The sequence below is a fragment of the Pteropus vampyrus genome, unplaced genomic scaffold (assembly GCF_000151845.1).
Source record: "Pteropus vampyrus isolate Shadow unplaced genomic scaffold, Pvam_2.0 Scaffold110, whole genome shotgun sequence".
NCBI classification, from domain to species: domain Eukaryota; kingdom Metazoa; phylum Chordata; class Mammalia; order Chiroptera; family Pteropodidae; genus Pteropus; species Pteropus vampyrus.
The window spans coordinates 1,630,875-1,655,625 of NW_011888891.1; the positions used below are offsets into that span (position 1 = coordinate 1,630,875).

The following is a 24,751-nucleotide window of genomic DNA, read 5'->3' on the forward strand; positions in this document are numbered from 1 at the left end:
CAAAAGGAAATGCTGAGGTATCTCTAGTCTAAGAGAACATTTATTATCCCGCCTAATAAACCAGAAGGTTCTGTGCTGCCCTGGTGTCCTTGGCTTTCATTGGGATCCTGCGGTCCTGTTCTCATGTCCCATAGAGAAAACAGAGGGCCACCTTGTCCCTTATCCCTGAAACTCAATTCTTAGCCCAGAGAACCTTGGAAAGCTCCTTTGTTACCACTTTTAGCATCAGCAGTAATCCAATAGGCTAAGAAACACAGCCTCTGGCCGGTACAAACACGCATATACTCAGTATACAGCGGCATATGAAAAGTTAAGAATCACTGCTTTGCAATCGAACAAACCTGGGTTCAAGTCCTGGTTCTACCATTTCTAGCTACCACCCGAAGCAAGTTAATTATCTTCTCTGAGTCTGTTTCTTCACCTGTAAAATTGGCAGAGTAGCTACTTCTCAGGGTTGAGTGCTGATTAATTTAAAGAGTATATGGAAAATCCTTAACACCATGCCTAGCATACCATTAACTGCTCAGTGAATGCTAGCTGTCATTAAGACCATCATTATTACCATTACTTTCTCCTTCAATGTCAATGTCTGAGACCCATTCAGACATCAAATTCACGCAATAAACATATCATAATATTTAAAATAGTCTTGCCATCCCAGCCAAAACACAGAGAAAAAGAAGCAAGGAAAGACATCCATTCTGGATGGGTCTTCAGCAGACTGTCTCCAGGGACTGGAAGATAAAGAAAGGCAGATGAAACTAATGATTGGTCACCTCCAAGAAACCTGTATACAAACGAACAATTACAAGTAAAGACAGGGGCTGATCAACCTGCCCTGGGAGAACAAAGAGATGGCACCTCTCCAGTCGGCTTCCAAAACTCATGGCCAAGCTTTAGTGGAATTATCATCCTCCTACTGAGATGGATACAAACCTACTTAAGATGAGTTACTTTAAAGAAAATACAAAGAGGACGGTAAACCTATTGCAGTAAAAACAACAACAATATGCAAATCTTCCTGAGGTCTAAAAGTACTGATTCAGGGGTTCACCTTACCACTGACTTTAACCCATTTCTTCCCCCGGCCACTTCCACGACTGGCTGATTGAGATATGATGGTAATCGATGCAATGGCACAAAAACCTCTCCTATGATGAGAATGTCGGTCCCCGCACTGAGGGATAAGACTTCCTTCCAGACGCAGTGCCAACTCAGAGATCTCCCCAAACAGAAGTTCTACAGTGGCTGGTGGCCAGACACGGCTTTGGGGTTCCTCCCACTCATTGGTGTTATGGTCCAGGCAACAACTTTGTAGCCTCACTTCCCTTCTTAAAATGAGGTTATTAATCCTCACAAGACAGTTTAAACAAGAACCTTTATGGAGTTCCTGGCACACACTAAGGGCCCGAATAGTTGTTTTGACTCTAAAATAATTTGACTTCATCAAGTTGATGAGCTCCAGGAGGCCAGCCTCTGGCCTGAACCTTTAGGAACTCTGGCCCATAATATTCCAGTCCCATAGTTCATGGGGGAAGGTCTACCTGCAATGAGTAAATGGTCAAGAGAGGTGAGACCGTGCTCTCTAGGGCTCTGGTACACATGGTATTCAGTTGTTTTGGATGACAGAAGGGGTCACCGTTAGACAAGGCAGGTAGGTAGATGGCTCAAGGAGGGTTCTGCTGGCCAGGAGCCCTAAGTGTTATGAAGAACCACAAAGAGAAATGGACTCAGAGTCCTGACTGTCCCTGCCCAAGCTACGTGGCCTTGGGTGAGTCAGTTCATCTTTACGTCTATAAATGACAAATTTTAAAACAGGACAAGTCTAAGAGTGTTGTGCGAGAAGCCGGAAGCAGGTGACAAAGATAGCTAAACATGGCTATGAAAGGGAGCTCAAAGGCTTACACACCTTGGTGATGGGAAGATGCTGGCTGGACAAAGCTGAGGCTGGATTCCCTGGTTCGGCCAGGGGATTCCTTCTCAAGGGGAATACCTTGCTCTATCAAGCAGGCAAAGTGGAACAGAGAGTCCAGACGCTGGGAGAATCATTAGCCAGACAGAGTGGAGCTGAGCCAACGAGCCTGAGGCAGAGGCTGACCCTCGAGTTCCAGGGAACACTGAAGCTTTCAGGTTGTCACAGCTTTGTTTAAAAGAGGTAGCACTGCAGTCTTGGCATTTGTAAGAGACTAGGTTAAAAGGCCAGGAAAACGCCAGTGGGGATTTCTGCCATGATTTAATGGGATATTCCCTCAATATTTGGACACCAGCAGTCGTCTTCCATGCTGGTCTCCACTGGTGGATTCTCAGGTGAGAGGTTCGGAATGCAAAGAGGGTTTCCTGCCAGTATGCAGTAGCTTCAAAGCTCTGCTTGTTACCTGCGCCTTTGGCCTCCTCCTCTCAACCTCAATTACCCTGCTCCTTTCTCCTGAAGTACCTCCAGAGTTCTCTGTCACAGGCCTTCTCTTGAAATCTGGTGTGGGGGGATTCCCTCCATAACACACCTCCCCAGGGTAAGACGAACTATGGAGAAATGCAAAACCAGGCTGCTCCAGGGGTGATGGCCAGAATCAAAACCCTGCCTACCCACAAATTTCAAGCTGATATCTGCCACCCCCCAGTCCCTCGAAATCCCCAACACTCTTGCCAATTAAATTTTCACTTGAGGTATTTCAAAGGCAACGGAGCCCAGCCTTCCTCAGCCCTAAATGCATCCTGGTCCTTCCTCCCTTTCTCCTAACAGGATCTTTCCTCCTCATTTCTCACTGGCTGAAAAGTATCCCAAGTCCCATCAGAATGCTGGGACCTCTTTGGGACCCCTATAGTGGCAATTCCTTCATCCCCTCTCTTCTCAGAATCCCTTGTTCTCTCCCTATTCCTAGCACCTCTCTCCAATTCCACTCACAACTGTGTGTGTCCTTCATTTTTAACTTAAAATATCACAGGTGATCATATTTCAACAAGTGACAAGAAATAAAGCATCTCATAGGGCTTCAAATGCTGTCACAAGTGTGACAGCCATTGTACTCTCCAAGAAACCATGAGCAGGGCTCTGCACACAGTGTCTGCTGACTATTCCCTTGGCTGTGAGCTGTATGAACCCTGCAGACAGGAGCTTCTCTTCTTCTGAGAGCTCCACCAGGAAGCCATGACACAACCTCCCAGATATCCAGGCCGGGCTCCGGGAAGAGACAGAATTCAGTAGGCAGAGGAGCCTCACTGCCAAGCCTATCTCTGGCTTTGACGTCAACAGATCTGAGATTTCTGCTCAGGTACCCACCAGCCACATCAAGAGCATTAGCAGTCTAACCTCTCTGAGCCTTGGTTTCCTCACCTGCTAAAGAGGTAATGACGTATCTCTACTAGCCTACAAGCATGACTCTGAAGTCGCACAACTCCAGGGAGTACCACTCACTCAGAAATGATGCCACCAGGTTGTTAGGAGGTTTAAACGACATGATGCACATGAAGTACCTAACAGTGGTAACTGGCACTTGGAAGCTGTACCCTAACTCTTCCCTCTCCAGATTCCTAGTGGTCCTACAAGGCCGCCCTGCAATGAGAAACAGTAATCCTGCTACTGCATTGATAGTAATGATAAGAATATCAACGACCAGCACATATTGAACATTTATTATGAAATTGGAACTGTACTAACTACTTTATGTGCTAATTCCATTTAATTCTATTCCATTTTATAGGTGTGAAAATTGAAGTTTGAAAAGCTTAGTTTCCGTGTCAAAGGTCTCCATAGCTAGTAAATGTCAAAGATAAAGAAACTAACTAAAACAGGGTGACACCATGGAAGGCCTAACTAGAAGAGCCTTTGATTATATAAAAGGTTAAAAAGTAAGAAGTTCATGTAAAGGGAGTAGAAAAAATGTCCCAGAGGCAATGCGCTCGAGTCCTCTGCTGTTCTCACCACCCCAGCTCACTCCTTGAGTTAGGGGATCATTCCCACAAGCTCTGAGGCCACCCTCCTCAGTTCACACCCTCTTCTCTGAGCACCTCCCTAACAAGAACAACTTCATCTCTCGGTCCAGGAATATAACACCACTGTTCATCAAAGAGAGTCTGAACTGGGAGCCAGCAGCACCACGGTCTAGATCTGGCTCTGCCATGGACTTTGGTGTATTCTATAATCCTGATTTACTTGGCCTCCATTTCTCTACCTCTAAATTAGCCATCATTTTCCTAGCCCCTCCCTGTCACCTAAAGCTGTTATGGAGAGGAAGGAGTTCCAGGACATGAAAACGTGTAGGGCTTTAAAGGTACAACCGTTCTTTAAGACTGACTTCCATCACTCCAAACAATGGATAGATCATCCAGACAATCAATAAAAAAATAGGTTTGAAAAACATTACAGACCAAATGGCCTAACAGACATAATCGGAACATTCTATCCAACAACAGCAAAATATACATTCTAAAGCACACATGGAACATTTTCTAGGATAGATCATAACATAAGTTAGGCCACAAAACAAGTCTTAGAAAAATCAAAAAGGACGAAATCATACCAACTATCTTCTCTGACCACTATGGCATGAAACTAGAAATCAATAACAAGAGGAAAATTATAAAATTCACAAACAGCACTCTCATGAACAACCAATGATTCAACGAAACTAAAAGAGAAATTAAAAAGTTCCTTGAGACAAATAAAAATAGAAACACAACATTCTAGAAGTTATGTGTTTCAGTAAGAACAGTTCTAAGAAGAAAATTCATGGCAACAAATGCCAACTTTAGAAGCAAGAAAGATCCCAAATCAACAAACTAACTCTATGCCTCAAAGAAACAGAAAAAGAAAAAGAAAAAAAAACAAGCCAAAAGTTGATGGAGGGAAATAAAGATTAGAGTAGAAACAAATGAAACAGAGAATAGAAAAACAGCGGAAAAGATTAACCAAACTAAGAGTTGATCATTTGAAAAGATCAACAAAAGTGACAAACCCTTAACTAGACTAACCAAGAGAAAAAGTGAGAGGAGCCAAATCAACAAAATAAAAAATGAAAAAGGAGACTTTACAACTAATACCACAGAAATACAAAAGAATATAAGAGGCTACTATGAATGACTATATGCCAACAAACTAGGCAACCTATAAGAAATGGAAAATTATTAGAAACATACAACTTACCCAGACCAAATCAGGAAAAAATAGAAAATCTGAATAGACCAATTACTGGTGAGGAAATTGAATCAACAATAAAAAAAATCTTCCAATGAAGAAAAGCTCAGGACCAGATGGCTTCATTGATGAATTTTATGAAACATTTAAAGAAGAATTAACACAAATCCTTCTCAAATTCTTCCAAAAAGAGCAGGAAACACCCCCAAACTCATTTTATGAGGTCATTTTACAAGGCCAGCATTATCCTGATAGCAAATCCAAAAAGGAGACTACTAGAAAAGAAAACAACAGGCCAATATCCCTGATGAATACAGATGCAAAAATACTAACTGAATTCATCAGCACATTAAAAGGATCATTCACCATGATCAAATGACATTTATTCCTGGGATACAAGGATGAATCAACATATGCATATCAGTCAATAGAATGAAAGAAAAGAATCATATAGTCATTTCAATGGATACAGATAAAGCATTTGACAAAATTCAACATCCATTCATGATAAAAACTCCTAACAAGTTAGGCACAGAAAGAATATATCTTGGCATAATAAAGGCCACATATGACAAGCCCAAGCTAACATTATGGTGAAAGTTAAAAGCTTTCCTTCTAAGATCAGGAACAAGAACAGCCTATCTACTCTCACCATTCCTATTCAACATGGTACTAGAAGTCCTAGCTAGAGCAATCAGAAAAGAAAAATAATGGGCATCAGAATTGGAAAGGAAGAAGTAAAACTGTCTTTATTTCCAGATGACATGATTTTATATAAGGAAAATCTTGAAAACACAACCAAAAAATTGTTAGATCAATAAATTCATTAGAGTTGCAGGATACAAGATTAACCTACTAAAATCAGTAGAGTTTCTATACTCTAATAATGAATTTTCTAAAACAGAAATAAACAGATCCCATTTATAACAGCAACAAAAACAATAAAATACCTAGGAATAAATTTAACCAAGAAGGTGAAATTTCTCTACTCTGAAATACTTCAAGACACCGATGAAAGAAATTAAAGAAGATACAGATAAATGAAAAGGTATCCTGTGTTCATGAATTGGAAGAATAAATATTGTTCAAATGTCAATACTACCAAAAGCCATCTATAGATTTAATGCAATCCCTATCAAGATTCCAATGGCATTTTATACAGAAGTAGAAAAAAAACACTCTTAAAATTTAAATGGAACCAGAAAAGACTCCAAGTAGCCAAAGAAATCTGGAGAAAGAACAACAGAACAGAAGGCATCACACTCCAAAAACGGACAAATAGATCAGTGGAACAGAATCGAGAGCCCAGAAATAAACCCGTCCATGTATGGTCAAGGAGGATTTGACAAGGGAGCCAAGAATATTCAATGGAGAAAAGGCAGTCTCTTCAATAAATGGTGCTGGAATAATTGGATATTCACATGTAAAAGGTTGAAACTGGACCCCCATCTCACACTATTCACAAAAATTAACTCAAAATGGATTAGAGATTTGGAACCAGAACACAGTAATAAAGCTCCTTGGCATGGGCCTTGGAAATAAATTTTTAGGTATGATACCTAAAGCACAAGCCACAAAATAAAATATAAACAAGTAGGACTACATCAAACTAAAAAGTTTCTATGTAACAAAAGAAACTACCAAGGTGATGAAAAGGAACCTATAAGACGAAAAAAAAATTTGCATACCACATATCTGATTATATATGTATAAAAAACTCATACAACTCAATAGTAAAACAACAAATATCTCAATTAAAAAATGAGCAAAGAACATAAATAGATATTTTTCCAAAGAAGATATATGAAAGGCCAACAGATACAAGAAAAGATGTTCAACATGACTAGTCATTAGGGAAATGCAAATTAAAACCAAAACGAAATATCAGCTTACACCTTTTAGAACTGCTATCATCAAAAAGAGAAGAGATAAACGCTGGCATGGATGTGGAGAAAAAGGAACCCTTGTGCACTGTTGGTGGGATTGTACATTGGTGCAACCACTATGGAAAACAGTATGGAGTTTCCTCAAAAAATTAAAACTAGAACTATCATATTATCCAGCAATCCCACTCTGGGAATATATCCAAAGGAAACAAAACACTAACTCAAAAAGATATCTGCACCCCTATGTTCACTGCAGCATTATTTATAAGAGCCAAAACATGGAAACAAGTGTCTTATCAATGGATGAGTGGATAAAAGAGGTTGTGATAAATATATATTTTTATATATACGTATATATATATAAAATATGTTATATATGTGTATATAATATACATGTATATATATAAAATATATATTATATGTGTATGTATATAAAATATATATATGTATATATACAAAATATATGTATTATACACACACACACACACACACACACACACACACACACAACAGAATGCTATTCAGCCATAAAAAATGAGGAAATCCTATCATTTTCATATGTAGCTGAACTTGATAGCATTATGCTAAGTGAAACAAGTCAGACAGAGAATGACAAATACCATATGATCCCACTTCTATGCGGAATCTAAAAAACAAGCGAACTCCCTGAAAAGGAGATCAGACTTGTGGTTACCAGAGACGGAGGGCTGGGGGGCGAGGGGGGCGGGATTGGTGGAAGGTGGTCAAAAGATACATATTTCCAGTTCTAAGATAAGTACTGGGCACGTAATGTACAACACGGTGACTAAAATTAGCACTGCTCTATGGTATATAGGAAAGTTGTTAAGAGTAAATCCTAAGAGTTCTCATCACAAAAAGAAAAATTTCTTTTATTTCCTTCTTTTCTTTAGTGCATATCTATATGAAATTATGAGCTGAAGCTCTTGCGATAATCATTTCACAATATATATAAATCAAATCCTGCTATATACCTTAAACTTATACAGTGATGTATACCAATTATTTCTCAATAAAACTGGAAAAAAATACATTTCCGAAGCAAAATGTAATGAATTTTTTTGCACGCACACACACGTACACACATAGAGAGAAAAAAGCAGACTTAGCAACCAAACCCCAATTAAGAATATTCTTCCATGACTGACTCTTCCTGAGCATTATCGTTTTGACTTCCTAAGCAAGATACTCTATCATATAAAACAATCAATTGTATTCACTTAAAGTAGAAAAAATGGTCTCTCATATTGATGAATGACAACAAACTACAAAGACAGAAATAGACAAGGTTCTTGGTTGACCTTCAGCTAACCAAAATCTCTCTTTATTTCAGTCTCCTTGAGCATCCTAGTTAATCAAGGATTAACAGAGCAGATTCTCACTTGGCTCTTAGGATCTCTTCCCTTTCCCACCTCTCTCTATATGTGTCCCTTCCAACTTGCCTTTACTCGCTGCTCAAATTGGACCCCTATCCCCCAAGAACAGCAAGTAAACCCAATTATTTGGGGGCCATATATGTAAATTTTAGGCCAAGGTGTCCATCCTAGACTCCAGTGTTGTCAGTTACTTTAAAATTCATTAACACACACACACACACACACACACACACACACACACACACACACACCCCCTGGGGATTTCCTCAAACCAAGGCAGAAGCAACAATCCATAGCTTATACACTGACACTCTATTCATGATGACAGCTGGGAAAGAGGCCCATCACCTGGCTTGCCCCTCACAATACCTGCCAACTACGCCATCTCGGACCCAGGGGACTGCCACCGTCCCTCCCCTTCCTCAGGCCCCACAGTGGCACCTCGAGGCTGCCAGTCTCTCCAGGCCTGCTGTGGCTTTCAGAAAACAGAGCATTTCTATTTTTAGCCCTTCTCAGCCTAATAATACTCCCCACACCCATTCAGCTTAATCACTTTATTGAGGACAAGAAGCAGGCTCTGCAGCCTGGGTGCTTCTGATGTTAGGAAGTAGTAAAATGTTCAAACTGGTTAAAAATGACACTCATGGCTTGCCTTTGGTGTTTCTGAAACCTTAATTGTGGCTCAGGCTGTGGATCTAAAGAACCTTGCAGGTTTCAGAGTTTGTCTCTCTTACCCCCTGCACCATAATTGAGGTGTTACATTACAACTACAGCACTAACGTTTTCAGGCTCAAAATTCAGAAGCCTTAAGACTCCACACTTTTCCAAACAGAAATATTGCCTGCCACACTTAAGGCCCAGTCTTGCCATGAATCACCCTCTCCTCAGAAAACAAAAACAAAAACCTCGTCTTTTCTGGCTGACCTCATGCAAAAGTTCCAGGCGGGGTAACTCTTACCGACATTAAGCATTATGAAAGTGCATCTGACAACTAAAATGACATCGAATTGCTGCTTGAAAACAGGAAGGTTGTTTGGTGTAACTAGAGGACCTGAGAAGTTAGTGTATGCGGAAAACAGACCGTTGGTAGGTCTTCTACACACACCTTAGAGACCATGACTTCTAAAGCTTTTGGGTGAGCATTTACAAGTGTGTAATCTGTGCCTCATGAACTCTGGGCTGGGAGAAGTGGGCAGCCTGGGAAAGGAACAGAAACAACTCTGCCTCACAGGTTAAGACCAAGAGCTTCAGAGGCAGGCACGCCTGGGTTTACAGCCCAACTGTGCCTCTAACTAACTGAGTGATCTTGGGCAAGGAAACTCACTTTCCTCATTCATCAAATGGACATAATAATAGTACTAATCTCATAGGGATCCTGTGGGGATCAAATGAGATCATGGAATAAAGCGTCTGTCATAGTACCTGGCAACTGTCAGCCCTCAGTAAAGGTTAGCTGCCATTATAACTGTCGTCTTTGGTCATCTCCTCTCTGCTGTGGGTGCCTTCTAAGACAAAGAGTTTAGTCTTTGACTCTTCAGCCTTGCGCAAGACAAAAATAGAATTGTGGCCAGAATGGTTAACCATAGCCAGTTGTGTGCAATCCTGGGACAGCTTTGGACATGGCCGAGGGAGCGCCTAAGGACTCAAAAGTGTTTGATGGAGCCCATCCCAAAGCAGAAGCTTTGTGGGGATGACTTTTCGGTCCCCTTTCCAGCTAAGCAGGCCACAGCCAGGTCCCAGGCCTGCAAGCTCACCTGCGTGAGGCTCTTCCACATCCCTGGCCAGCTCCCTCCTTTCTCCCTTTCCTCTCTTCTTAGACAAGGTGTTCAAAGGACCTTCATAAACTTCCTGCTCTGCAGAAGGCAGAGGCGGGATGCCTCATTAACTTTGCTAGCTAATTTTACAATTTAACCAAACACACCACATTCTCGCCTCAATGCAGCCAGCCTCTGACTGTGACAAACTTTGGTAACTGTGAGATAGAAGAAGAAGATAGTGGAGGCCAGAGACTGAAGTCAGGGTGCCGAAAACTAAAGTGAGAGATGGAGAAGATAAAAAAAAAAATGAAAGGGTCACATATTTCTAAAAGCACAGCTTTATGTATGTTTCAGAGCAGAATTCTAGACTGGGTAGGGCTGAGAAGTGAGGGAAGAAAGCTATGTGGGGCATGTGGTGTCAAAAAGATGGAGTGTTCCCTGACAATGACTCTTCCTGTCACCCGAGGAGAGGGGGGCAGGAACTATATCTGGAAGAACAGTTACATGCTGTCCTCTGAGGGGCATGATTCAATGCTGATGGGCGGCAGGCCAGAGGCTGGGTAGGGCCACCCAGAGGACACATTGGCTTGGCAAGGCCAGAGGGCTCTGCCAGAGGGCGCTGAAAGGCCCTTGACCGGCCCACTTAGCCCACATCCTGTGGATGGCAGGTTCAGGCTCCTACCTCCTTATTACGATTCTGGCTGGGGGTGAGGTGTGGGGGGAAGGTGGCACGTCTAAGAAAGTTTCACCATAAAGAATCCTCTGGGATAGAAGAGGACACCAGAGTTGTCCTGGTCCCATTTCTGCAAGCCCACACTTGACTCACCTAGGACAGACAGACCCCAGTGGAAAGAGAGGGATGATTCCAGCCTAGTTACCTATGGTCAGGCCCTGCTCTCAGCGCATCAGTCAATAACGACAACACTGGCCTAAAAGTCTCCTTGCCCCCTGATTAGCTGTCCCCAGGATTCCAAAGTCTACACTTGTCCCTCTCTAGCCTATATTCCTGTGTGTCTGATTCTGGACCCCAAACCTCAATCACTGCAAAAGTGGCCCAGCAGGCCTCTCCCAGATGTGCTGGGTTGTTCCCATCAGGCCCCAACAAGAGGACCAGGAAACCTGGGCCACTCTGGCAAGAATCCTTGATTGATATGGCCTCCCAAAAGATCTGGTCTCCAGGCCTTTGTCTGTTCTGGACTCATAATAATGAGACAACTCAGGAAGATTCTAGCCAGTCAAGAGTTCCAGGGAGTTCTCTCTGTACCTGGAGTTACCTTGTTACTGCAAATGACTGTGGCCTTGCATAATTACTCCAGCAAAATGTTCATTGCAGCCGCCAATGAGCTCCCATTGCTCAATTAGCTTGTAATAGTCAGTGAGAGCTGTGGAGGTTTCATCCAACTACCTCAGAAGACTTCTTATTCCAACTACCTAATGAAAAGTTTAGGACTTGCTTTTTTTTTTTTCTTTTCTCTGGCATGTAAAAGAATTCCAATAAAAGTAGAGGGTTAAGAGGAAAGAGGAGGGTGCATGTTAACTACAGGGGAAAAGTCTAGAAGAGATGTCACTGTCAGGTTGAATCCTGCAGAGTACAACGAAGGGAGCCCCTACCTACAGAGGCCTCCACCCCTCTCTCTCACTGGCTTCCTACCTATGGGCAGAGTTACCTCCACCTTCACGAAAGGCATATACAGGGGCTTCAGCAGCATGGTCTGAGAGCGTGGGCGGGGGCCCTGGGTCCATCAGCTTAAACGGCGCTCCCTGTTCCCCCATTTCCCTCCAGAACAGCCAAGTCTCAGTCCTCAGCCTCACCAAGGTACAACCCTCTAAATTATGTGTTCTCAACCTGGGCTTACGAGAGCCCTGAGCACTCGTGACATATTTTGGGGTTCATCGAGTCTTGGATGAGAAAAGCAAAATACTCAGGATCTATATTCAATTTTAAACCTCACTTGCACAATCATTTTATGGGCACCTCAAAAATGAATGGACCATCTGAAGAGTCCGCCGGTAATTTTTAATGCAGAGTTTCTCAACCTGCAGGCCAAAGAGGGTCATAACATCCTTAGAGCTTTGAAGATTCTCAAGTATGCAAAACTGGAGGAGGAAAAGGAAGGAGACACCTGCCTAGCTGCCTGGCAGACTCTGGCTCACAGAAGTTCTTGCTTCCTCTTATTCAGAAAAGCAGGTCCCTTCCCCACCATGAAGCTCCATCTGGACATTCCAGCAGGAAAGAGCCCGTCGAAATCCCATGAAGCTCCTTCCAGAAGCCATTCTTCATCTCCTGATCCTTGGGAATTTCTCTTTCCTTTAAACTCTGCAGCACTCACTCTTTCCTCCTTTGTTGGGATGGTGAGCACACCCAGCCTTGCATAACGCTTTTCCCTGCTGGGGCTCACATCATCTGCTCAGCCAGACTGACAACCCCTCGCAGGTAAAAACCCTGGCTATAGCCCCTCTCTGTCCTGCCCAGCTCTGCCTGCCATTGGTCCTCATAAATGCTAACTGATAAATTCATTCATGAAGAATTTCTCCCCAAGAGAGCCACATGTAATGACCCAGAATAGTCATCGAGGTTTCTCTGCTGCCCAGCTTTCACCATCTGGTTCCCATTTGGTTGATGTTTCTGTCCCCAGAGAAGGCTCCAGCATCGCTAGCACGTGCCTGGGGAAGATGCGGTTGTTGGAGAACAGACATAATGAACCTCATGCCAAGTGGTCCAACTTCACTAGACAGAATCTAAAAGGTCAGGGAGGCTGCAATCTTCCTGACGTGTCATACTCCGAGACACCGAAAGTCTGAGGAGCTAGTGACAATCCAAGCAGTCCCAGTTCCCATGTTTCTGCACCTTTCACTCTTGACTCAGCGTCACAGAGGGTCCCCCCTGCCCAAGAGCAGAGCATCAAGCTAGGTCATCATGCAAGAGAGACCACAAGCAGCAATCTGGTCCTGTCCCTCCTCCCTGCGTGAGACTGTGGTGAGGAACAGGAGTGGGGAAATCACACAGCTAAGCTCTTGCCTAGGTGGGAGGGCCAAATACTTATCCACAGACCCTACAGCAATGCTCCCAGAACCGCCAGCCCTATAAGGCAATGGGGAGAAGTAATAGCCACAATGTCAGTTATAACTGAACACATGCAACTCCAGCAGAGCACCAAGAGGCTAATAAGCCATACATTTGCTCCTGTTGGCCCAGGTGTGAGGCCCTGAGCTGTATTCAATTACTGTGCTGCCTTACCCCAGCCCCAGGACCTCTGGCGACAGGGCCTTCTCCATTCTCCCGGTCTCAGTTTCCAAGTCTCCAAGACATTGGTTATCTTTACATATAGAAAAGCAAGCATTCAGACCAGGTACAGCAGTATGATACACTAGAAAAGCAAGAGTGAGGGACAGAGAGCCCTGGCTATGACCTTAAGCAAGGTACGTGAACTCTTTAAGCCCAATGTCCTCACCTACAACACAGAATCAAGGTCAATGTAAGATTAAGTTAGTTCTGTCTACAACCATGCCACCCTGAACATGCCCGATCTTGTCTGATCTCGGAAGCTAAGCAGGGTCTGGCCTGGTTAGTACTTGGATGGGAGACCACCTAGGAAGACCAGGTGCTGTAGGCATTTAAAAAAAAAAAAGAAAGAAAAGATTAAGTTAGTTCAGACATGTAGCGCACCAAGCACCACGCCTGGAACATAGCAGGCATCCAATAAATTAAGTGCCTTTCCCTCCTTCCCTCATCCCTATCATCCATCCTGAGTCATTCATTTATTCCACAGATTACCGAGAGCCTGCTATGGCATTAAGCAGTGGCAAACGCAACAGAGCACACCACCGATAAGGTCCTGCCTCACTTCCTTGTCTTCTTGTCCAGACTACGGACTCCCAGGGCCGGAAGGAGACAGGGGAATGCTTCAGCGTTATTTCCTACCAAGCACCGCCTATCCACACACTCGCCCACTCACCCACTAGTTTATTCAAAAACGACTTGAATTACAACCACCATTCAGGTTACTCTGCTAGGTAGTATGGAGACATGGAAATAAATCACATGTTCTAAAGAAGCTTAGATCTAGTAGATGAAAAGGACAAGCAAATAAATAGCTATGACACAAAGAAGGTGACAGGTGCCGTAAGAGCGGACAGATAAACGGCTATGAGCTATCAGATGAGGGGCGGCATAGTCTCCTGCCCAGACAGATACATCCCATGGCTGAGCCAGCTGACTTTAAAAAGAGAAGAGAAAAAGGAGTCTTCGCCCAGCTGGCACCCATCCTAGCACGGGAAACAGGCAGGATCTATGTAGAAGGACTAGAGGCAGGTTAGAGCCCAGTTCCCAAAACTCGTGCTTCCTCCACTTGACTGGATAGCTGGACAGAACCAATCCTGTCAAAATCCTACAGATCTTTTAAAAAATCATTTAGCTGTTGCAGGGATGATAAAAGAACCTTGCCATTCAAAGGCAGGGTCCACACTGGCAGGAAGGTGGGGCCGCTGGGGGAGAGGAGGAGGGAACTGGGAAAAACGGGGAACGCCTCACAGATATGGATCAGGGCAACCAGCAAAGGAGAGGTATGCATTGTAGTTGGCTTTACTACCTAATTAATTCAGTAATTTCAAAAACAATTTTATTTATATTCCATTTACCACATCAAAAGTAAAAAAAAAAAAAAATCCTACTGATGCTAAAATAATACCTCAAGGCATCTATTTATAATCAGTTTTAAAAAGGGGGAGGGTGAAAATAAAGCAGCCCTGGTTTCTATACAATCTCTCCCGGGCAGACCACCAACCCTCAGAGAGAGGGAGAGAGAGAGAACACAGCCAAGCCCTCTCTGAGAGCCTTCCTGGCTGCTGAAAACCGAGCTTGTCAAAAAAAACAAATCCATAATGGCCCGAGGCTCCTCTCCAATCTATTTTCTGCTCAGCTGGTTTTAAATGAAGTTATTATGAGTCATTAAAACACCCGCAAGCCAGTGGAAGTCAGCCAATTACAATTTTAAATTTAGCCTGTTCTCTGCCCCATTCTCTTGTTTTCTTCCTTTGCCCACAGAATGCTGCTGCTGCTGCTATTTCTTCCCTCCCTTCCTTTACCCAAAGTGGAAGAGACAGTTATGAAAATGCAGAGTATTGCAAAGAACGCAGAACCATTCATATGAATTAAATTAAAAAACGTAAAACTTCAGCCCCTTCCAAAGTCAACCCATGTCCACCTCAGCCCACTGGATTCCTCGCAAACTCCAGACTCAGATACAGAGGTCATGCGGGCTATTTTTAAAACAAAAAGGTTCTTCATTGGGGTCCTGTTGAAAACATTCCCATCCATCACACAAAATCAACATGTTCACGGTTGAATCCAAGAGGGAAACCACACCACCAATATCTTAGAATTAATAACAAACAATGAAGTTGAAATTCAAAGGTAACACCGGCTTTGCAATCAAGCATGAATGTCGGTGGAAGTCACTAGATATGATGAGCTCATTTAGTTTTTAAATCTGCAAGGTAATGGTCTGTGTGGGGCCATTACAGCAAAGGAACAATTTTGAGTATTTCATGTAAATGCTTCTTCTCAATCTCTTTTTTTCCTCACATGTGCACACACCAACACACACACACAGCTGCCCCTCATTTCTGGGAAGATATGCAGCTTCTCCACACCTTCCAGGGAGTAAGGAGCGTCCTTCCCAAAGGACTGTCCAATCCTGCTTCCTCCACTGACCCTAATTAACGAATGAGTCTGAGTCTGGATGCTCCACAGAACAGACTTTTACACGTCTATGTACACTTCTCCCATCACCTCCAGGACCTCTAGCTCTCATGGCTCCTCTCCAAGACCCACACACATACACACACATGCACGCACCATGAGGGGACCAGTGCTCTGCCCCCTTAAGACACAACTCTACTGCCCCAGTAAAGCAGGAGAACCAAAGCCACAGACCTAGGCAGATGCGGCACTTATGAGAGGGATGGGTGTCATGTCATTTCATTGAGAGTCACTAAGGTTAGTATAAAGACCCATATGCTACCATGTATATTAATCGACCTGATGGCTCTGGGTGAGATGGGACTTTGGGTCTCTCCTCACCAACTGCCTTGCTGGGAGAGAGTATGAAATACAAGGAGGCTTCCAGGTGCACCGTGACCAGCAGCAGCTTGACATAGGTGAAATGACCTGTCCTGACCCTTGTAGAACACAGACCCGAGACCTGTGAACATGGCTGCCCTACACTCTTGAGCATCCCCGGAGCTGAGCACGTATCACCATCCTACCCTTGTTCTCGGCTCTCTGCACTCAGTTGCTCCCTCTGTGGGTCCCTCAACTGGCAGCTCCTCACAGTGGTTCACAGAGGCTCGCTCTCCCTAATGCTAATAAAATGGAGCTCCAGGCCCTCCCTTGCACTGGCCCATTCCTCTAACTCTTGATATTCATAATCTTTTTCTGAGAGAGGGCACTCAAAACTGTGTAAGTCTCAAACTCCACCAAACCCAGATCTGCCCCAGAAAGCACAAACGCTTTAGTAACAGGGTATTCACTTACTCAACAAAGACTTATCAAAAAGCCTTCTATGTGCCAGGCACTAGGCCAGGCCGTGGTATATGAAGGTGAACAAACCACATGCTGCCTGGTAGGCTCAGCACTCAGGTGCTTGGTACAGACCTCTGATAGCACAGTGCCAGCAAGACACGCTTTTAAGTAGCAAAGCCCAGTAAGGAACTTGCAAACCCTAATCCTGCTAATTCACTTGCCTACACACAGCTCAACTCAAGAAAACCCAGGACCCAGGAGAATCAAGAATCAAGCCAGAGAATGGTCCCCAAGAGGCAAGGGACAGGAGCATACAAGGTTGCAGGTGCTGGGAGCACTCACAGGGCATTTACTCAAGAGTCCTCCCCAGGCCTTCTGGGCCAGAGTGACATTTTGTTCCCCATCCCAACTCCCACCCAACTTTCAAGCTAAGAATCTTTGAAGGGTGAGAGAGCGGGAGGAGACCAACCAAGAGGGACAGAGACAAAGACAGATGAAGACATGAGAAGGAAGATGGAAAACACACATGAGCATCAAGAAAAGGCTGAGGCCAATACAGACACAAGGACGGGGACAGAAAGATGAAGTGAGATGAAAAGAGATTGGGGGTGAAAATGAAAGAAGAGCAAAACTAAAAAATAAACACCTGCCACCACAGAGAGCTCAGAAGGGAGAGCTGAACACGACAGCCCAAAAATAGTGCAGCACATGGGTGTGGTAGGATCTGGTCACTTGGGCGCAGCCCTGGACACTGGGACCCAGGCACAGCCTGGTTAGAGGGCCAAGGCACGAGAGGGGACAAGGGGACAATTGAAGACCAGCTTTCTGGTGGGGTTCATGTCTGGGAAGCAAAAGAACGGTGAAGAGGCCCTGGAAATAAGAAAATGACATTCGTTTGGGTGGATCTCATGCAAACATCCCTGCCTAGAGCCTCAGACAAAAACAAGGGCTGGCAAAGCAGCCCAGAACTTAGGAAAGACGGATGGAGCAAGCGAGAGAAAAGGAGAGATAGGAGAATAAAGAATCAACAGCAGACAAACAGGATTCCCAGCATCCATCTCGCTAAGGCCATTCATTTCCTGATAAGAATGTCATCATCTAGTCCAACAAAATCATATGGTGGTATGACAGGGGGTATGTGGGGAGAAACCACCATATTTGGGGATGGAAAAATCAGAGGGAGGGAGGGAGAGAGACAAAGAGAGAGACAGAGAGACAGAGAGAGAAGGTTATTACATAATTTCTACTTTCTTCCCTCCACCCTTAAAGTAATGTTCCTATCTGACAGGCTCCTCTCTGAGGGGGGAAAATGACAAATCCAATCCAAAATTCAACAGCCTGTGTTCTGTTCAGAGAGCACACAGTGTACTGTACAGCCCATAAAACTCCAAACAGCCTCCAGACACTGCCGCAATCGTCCTCCATCAAAACACTTTGTCTTGCATACAAAAATAAGATACAGCGCTGAACAGAATACAAAATCAGCCCATTACAGTACAGGGAGACTGCTACTTAGCAACGAGGGGGCTCTAAAGCCTCGATGCTCTACAGGAAGCAAAATCTGTCGAGCCTGTTGGGCAAATGATAAACATTAGCAGTATTAAAAAACACAAAAGCCATGTAAATGGATAGACATAATGTGGAAACGAATTTATAGAATAAATTGGGATGGGGGACTTGAGTGTAGCGGGAGAGGCTGGGATCCAGAGGGGTGGATGCAACGAGCTTCCCAAACCCCTGCTAAGGCACCATATGTTGGTAGAGACATGTGTATCTGGGGGGAGGGTTATGTGAACCCCCTCTTCACACGGGGGCTATAGGTGAACGGGTAGGAGGGAAGTGATGAAAACACTGTTTAATAAAATGACCTACAATGAACTTTCTGAACTTTCTCTGTTCAGCTGGCCTGACATGAGTGAAATCTTCAGGGCCAGAGGACCCAGGCACGCACATCCAGCAGCACTGAGGCAGAGAGATGTGAGGGCTTTCTCTGCCCTGGGTCAGCATCACACCTAGCACCATCACAGGACCTGTCACTTGCTGTAAACAAGATCCCTGGCCAAAAAATAAAAGTTAAAAAAAAACAGACAACAAAACCAAAAACACCCCATCTGGGCTGGAAAAATCAGTATATTTCATCAGGTAAAGGGGAAAAATACTCTGGCTGTGAATCAGCAGTAGGGTTTCGGATCCCAGCCAAAACAGAAGCTAAAAAGCAAAACCATATTCTTCTGGTCTCAGTTTAGGCTCTTGAGGCAGAAAGCGCGAAGGGGTGGGGGTGGGGGGCAGTGAGAAAGGAGAGAGAAGGGGGAAGAAATGTATTTTTCATCAGCCAGTGTATAATTTATAAACAGCATTAAACAGTTTTTGTTTTCTTTTTCCTCTCTCCCGTGTATGGGCTTGGACAGCAGTCAAGCCTGCATTAATTTCTGCTTTGGGTACAGTGTGTTCTTGGAGGCACATCTGCAAGCGATCATAAACTCTCTGGAATGCTGGCAGAACATCCAGACCTGCCGGCAGGCCAGTGACGACACCACTCTGGGAAAAAGTTCGGGAAGCAGGCCAAATTCAGAGAAGGGAGGGAGGGAGAGAGAAGTGTGTTCAAGAGAGAGCCAGGGAAAGTGGCTTCTCTCCCCTCCTTCCTGTTTCCGTACCCGGGTCACCTACACAGACCAACAGGAAGGCGGTGCGGACTCTGAGCCACTCACATCTGATCTTCTCCATGTTCTTAACCCAAACCTTCCATCATGCCCACTTCTGAAGGCATACAGAGGGAGTTAAAAGACCAAAGGTAGTTTCTTCTTGGTTATCTCCTGATTTTGCCCTCATGGCAGAAAGGTAACCAGAAGCGCTGCCATACATTGGAGAGAGGGCAGAGAAGGAGTGAACCATGGGTTCAGATCTGCTTGGATAACCCTCAAGCTCTTACTCTTAGCAGGTACCTAACCTAAGAAGACAGGAGTGAATGAGAGAAGGAAAACGCAAACTTAGGAGAAGCTGCAGGTCCTGAGAAGCCATCTACGAATCCTAAGATGCTATTCCCATCATTGGCATGGGGACCAGCTCATAATACTCGCCTTAAAGTCACAGAGAATCTTCCAGCTATTTTGCTCCCCTCACCTTCTCTATCTTTAGGAAGAATCCTGAACACCAAAGCTAAGTGTTTCGAGAAGAAAAAAGGGAGGAAAGGGAACAATTACAAGCCACAATTCTTCAACATTTCGCATTTTTCTTTCCTTCCATTCAATCAGGGCAGGGGAAAGCACAAGAGAACCAATCTGGTTTTGGGCCCCAATCCCTTCAGCCTCTTCCTGCCAGATGGATGGCCCGGGCCCCAGATGACATGCCCTGGCCGCCCCATGCTGCTACTGGAATCAGAAAGTCTATCAGCGAAAGACCATATTCTTTCCCAGTGGCTCTGACTATGGAGAAGAGTCTGGTATCAGGGGAGGTTTCTCAATAGCCAGGGCTCACAGCGCCCAGAGAAGGGCAAGGAGGAGTGAGTACAGGGGCCAGGCTCCTAACAGGACTGAACTTCCGAATGCAGGCTATGCACCCCGAACCGATGCAAGAGGCACACTCCAGCCATGTCCCAAGATTGACTGCCAGTCATGCCGTTTCTCCAAGGAGTCTTATAAATTCTACATTCCAGCCTAGCCTACATCAAAACAGCCCTTTGAATTCCAGTGGGGGGAAAAACGTGTTACTCCCTTATTCAGTCTTTCAGTGGCTTTCCAACGCTGCAGGTAAAATGCAAATCATTTCCTACTTCAAGGCCCTCCACAATCTTGCCCCATCCCTCCCTTCTGAACCCTTCAGTCTCCCTCTTCACCCCCACAGCCCACACACCGCAGCTATACTGCACATCACTGCAGGTAGCTTGGGATTCCCCCAACCAGTTCTTTTCATAATTCCATTCGCACCATCCATTCAAGTTCTAGAACACCCTCCTCCCCTGGATGCCTCCTAGAACTCTCTTGGCACTTTGCACACACAATCCTCTTTTCTCATTACTTTCCTGCCGAACATCGCTCCTACTAGACTTAAGGTACTTGAGGGTAGGGACGCTGCGGCATTTCCCAGTGTCAAATACACAGAGTCTGACACAGAATTAGTGCTCAATAAACGTCCGCTGGCTCCAAAAATGAATGACACTCCTGGAACAGGAGCGGGCCACAGAAATATGCAAACCTCTAAATAGTACATAGCCAAGTCAAAAATAGGGGCAAGTAGTTCTGGGTGTGCTCATTTATAATCCACCAGTATATTAAGCCAAGCTGTGGGAAATACTACCTAATGGGAAACAGTACACTAGCAAATCACAAAACCAACTCAAGTCACTGCCTAAGGCTCTGGTTTCTGCATGGGCACCCCAGAGCTAGGAATCACCTCTTAAGTGAGAACAAGGAGTGTCAAAGCCACAGGGATGGGGCAGCAAAAGGTGGGGAGGGAGACTTCTGAGTGATCCTGGCATGCAAAGGGGCTAGGACTCCTCCCCTGCTCTCTGCCACAATCCTACACCCAAGGTTCACATTTCAGAAGGAGAAGCTTTGCAAAGCATCTGAGGTGATCACTCTTCCCGCCCCAGCCTCTTTCCCAGTCCTCAAACCCTCCTAGAATCTCAAAATTGCCTCTGAGAATGCAGGGCCTGGCCAGATCAGTCTCATTAGTTAATGAGTTAGGTTATTGTTTGTTAATTTAAACTTATTGTTATCATCAGGTATATCTCACAAACACTTGATTAGTGAACACACTCGAATCGAAACGAAAACTTCAATTAAACCGAACAATCACGACTACCATTTAGGATCTTAAAAAATAGAAAGAGAAACAGAAACAGAAAGAAAGAGAAAGAGAAAAAGAAAGAATGGTCTCTAGGAAGGGCCTCCTACGGGGCAAACTTCTAATTAAACAAATTGTCAATTTCAACACAATGAAAACTGATTTAGGAATGTAAATTTAGTATTCTAGTCATTGAAAATAAGACCTCACATTGATGATCTCAAACAAGCTGATTTCCTCGGGTAAAGAAATGCAGAGAAGAGGAGAGAAAGTAAAAAAAAGCTAAGAAGGATAAACAAGAGAGAGCCTTTCATAAATAATATCTCCGCAGAATTCAATGTGGGCTGTTCTCAAGCATCAGAGAAACTCTTTCCCTGCTTCCTTCTTCACCCCACCCCTACCAGATTAGAAAAAAAAAAATTAATCGTGTATGATGACAAACTTGGCTCAGCACTCACTGTACACACTGTACCCACAAGGCTGGCTCCCAGCCAGGCCTGGCCGGGTGCCAGAGCTACAATAACAAACACAGGCCATGCTAGCCAAGAGGGGGTGGGGGCAGCTAGCAAGCGAGTGAGCAAGCAAGCGAGTGCCGTTCAGCTCTGCTGAACAGGAGACAACAGCAGGAATACGCCAGTGCAAGGACAGCAACGACATTTAAGGAAAGCCAGGAGTACCATGACCCTAACCCAGCTTCCAGACCCACTCCTCCATGGCCTGCCCCTTTTTAAAAACCAGTCCCCAGGATTCCGGAACAACTACTGTTCTTTCAGGCTCTGCGTTGCTGCTCCAACCCTTAATGAGCTTCTGTAAAATGGGTCTGCACTAGCTTCCTGCATGGAGCCTTCAAAACAGAGCAATGAGAAAAATCTCCTGTCATGTAATTAAATGTCTCCTCTAAAACATCACACAGTTCTGTTATCATGCAACTGCAGGAGGAGTCATAAGATGTAATACAGGACTTAACGCTACTAGAATCTGAGAGAAGACCTGGCATCACCGGCCCACCCCAACTCTAACTCCCCACAAGGCCAGGTCTCTGCAGAAGCCCCGGGTCTTAACTGTTTAACAGTGTGGCAAACAATTCGGAAAGTGGCTTAGCCTCACTAAGCCCTTGTTGCTATTTTATTTTCAAGACATCCCAGCACAGGGGTGAAAGGTCTGCAGGATAATAGAAAGAAAAAGCAAAGAACAGAAATTCCAGTCTGAGCAGGCTGAGCTGTATGCAAGGGTGAATTAAAGCACTCTTATGACACATTACACTCTCCCCATCATCAAATCCTCTTTCCAAGGGCATTGGCAAGTGAATTTCAGAGGGACAAATCATTTGCACAATCAGACTTCAGGCACAGAAAGGAAAACCTAGGAAAGTGGGACCCAGCTCCCAAAGCCGCCGGGGTGTCCCTTATGAGACCACAAGACCTTGGAGTAGATCTTGGTCAGCAGGTGGTACAGTCTCTCACTTTTTCTCAGGTAGGGGTTCTGGGCCCACCTGAAAGTGTGTCAGCAGGTCCTCCCCTCTCTGCCGCTCCCACCAGCTCCACCAACACTGCTGAAGTGTGCTTCTCAGAGGAGACAGCAGATAACTCACACTCAGCCAACAAAGGCCACCGGGCTCCTGGCTGCCACCCAGTGAATCCCTGGGACACGGTGTGAACAGGTCCCACCACAGAGGAGACCTGGTGGGAGACGAGGGTTTCCCTGAGTTGCCCACAGGCCTCCCAGGCTGTACTCATTCACTTAACAACATCCGCTAATGTGCCAGGCGATATGCTGTACGTAATGGGGACAGACCCTGTCCCTAAGCAGTTTATAGTCTATCACATGTCAGGCACAGTGCTAAGTGTCTGATATAAGCCTCACAACTCCTTTGAAGTAGAGTGAAGTACTCATCATACAGACGAGGATACAGAGTCTCATAGAGCTTACATTTCTTGCCCCAGATCACATGGTCAGGAAGCAGGTATCCAAATTCCTAACCCTGACTCTCAAGTAGTAGAGACAAGGAGAGTCCACAAATAATCACAAAGAAGAAAGATGGAGTCCAAAGATACTTCAGATAAAGAAATATGGATACCCGCAAGGCATGACTACTTCCTGCTAGAGGTGGGGAAGTGTCAAGAAATGGCATTCTAGAAGGGACCTTGAAGATCTAGGAAGACTGAGGAAGGGTTATTCCATGCAGAGGAAATGGATTTTGCACACAGAGCAAACCACAAGTAGATAAGCTGGCTAGAACACTGGACTCAGGGAGGATTAAGGGGAAAGGATGCTTACTGGGCTGAGTGAGGGAGAGGGCGAGTAAGCTGTAACTCAAAGTGCATTACCTACACACGTGTCCGACACCACAGAGTCAGAGACCACACAGGGGCCTGGAGCAGGGAGCAAATAAAATGGCAGACCCACACTCCGCACTCAGTTGGGGTATGTGGCCAACTTTGTTGGCAGACAGCTCGTGAATTCCCACAATGAACTCTAGACAGCATAAAAAGCTGAAAGAAAGCAAGAAGATAAGAGGTACAAGTTATAAAAACAGAACCAATGGAATACATGAGTACCGAGCAGATGCTAAACAGAGAAATGCCTGGACTCAGGATGCCGGGCCAACATGGGACAGGTGGATGGGATGATGATGGTCAAAGGAAGCCAGGATGATGATGGTCAAGGGAAGCCAGGTGGGGAGCCTCAATGGGAAGCAGGAATGGGACACACAGACATAGGATGGAGCAGACACACCAAGATAGACAGTCACCTGGTGTGGCCCAATCCCTGGACCTGGAAGAAGGAAGAAGGAAGCGAGAAAGGGTTAGGGCACTTTACGAAGGGCCACAAAGGCCAGGGAGAGACAGCATTCGATGCAGTGCAGAGCCACACGAGATCCGCAGCAAGGCAGTGGCAAGCTGAAGCATCAAAAACCAAGCGGCATTTACATGACTGTACAGACAGTAGATGAAGCAAAGACAGACTGTAGACAGCCACCCAGACCGGAAGCTCTGGAGTACAGTGAAGGGAACATGCCCCAGGGTGACAACATCAGAACTGGAGCAAAGAGAGGAAGGTGGAAGCAGAAGCAATCGACATTTATTAAACATCGACTGTATGCCAGGGAGTGAACTATGGATGCCTTTAACGCATATTCTGTCACCTAATACTAAAAAAAAAGATATGAGTTAGCAACACCCTTTACAGATGCAGAAACGGGTTCGGAAGACAAATCCGCCCCAGGTCACACAGACAACACATATCACAGACAAGATTTGAACCTTCCTCTGCCCAAC

At 44.9% G+C, this 24,751-nt stretch overlaps 1 protein-coding gene and 1 pseudogene across 2 annotated transcripts in view; one reads left to right on the forward strand and one right to left on the reverse strand.

Annotated features, from left to right (window-relative positions):
- Nucleotides 1–24,751, reverse strand: part of ZBTB16 (zinc finger and BTB domain containing 16) — a 179,253-nt gene that overhangs the window by 65,434 nt on the left and 89,068 nt on the right. The window lies entirely within an intron of this gene.
- On the forward strand, nucleotides 13,664–13,782 carry LOC111743304 (annotated as a pseudogene).